Genomic DNA, 541 nt, shown 5'->3' on the forward strand with positions numbered 1-541 from the left:
CTTTTGGGCTTTTCTTGTTGAGGTCCCTGTGTTGGTGTCTACTACTGAAATATAACCGGAAAGTGGGATCTTCCCTATATAGCTGCCATTGTGGTTGGCGCTGTCCTATTCATATCCATGTCTCCATATTCAAGGATTGCTGCTTTCCTTGTAGTCTTCCCTGAAGACTACAGCCTCATGCTGATGCATACTGAGATAGGGTAAATGATCCTGTTCTGTAATTTTTTTCATCACCTAAGAATCGAATCAATGCTGCTCATGGTCTGAGGTCTTACAGAGTCCTTTATGAAAAACAGCATTTACTGCTACTTCCTTCAATTTCTTTCTGCACAGGACTCAGGCAGATGCTTACCATCCTATTGACTCCGTATTCCTCTCCTCTTCCAGGAATCTTTGCAGAAATTGTCCCTCTTGCATTTGTCTCTTTCTCCACATATAACTGAACTTATGCCGATAGATAAAAGCCAATGTCAGCCCTCCAACTCCACGCAAAGAACTCATTTTACAGATGTGAAAAATAGATGCACCAATCCATCTAACT

This window comes from Pteropus alecto, unplaced genomic scaffold (genome assembly GCF_000325575.1).
Source record: "Pteropus alecto unplaced genomic scaffold, ASM32557v1 scaffold50, whole genome shotgun sequence".
Lineage (NCBI taxonomy): Eukaryota > Metazoa > Chordata > Mammalia > Chiroptera > Pteropodidae > Pteropus > Pteropus alecto.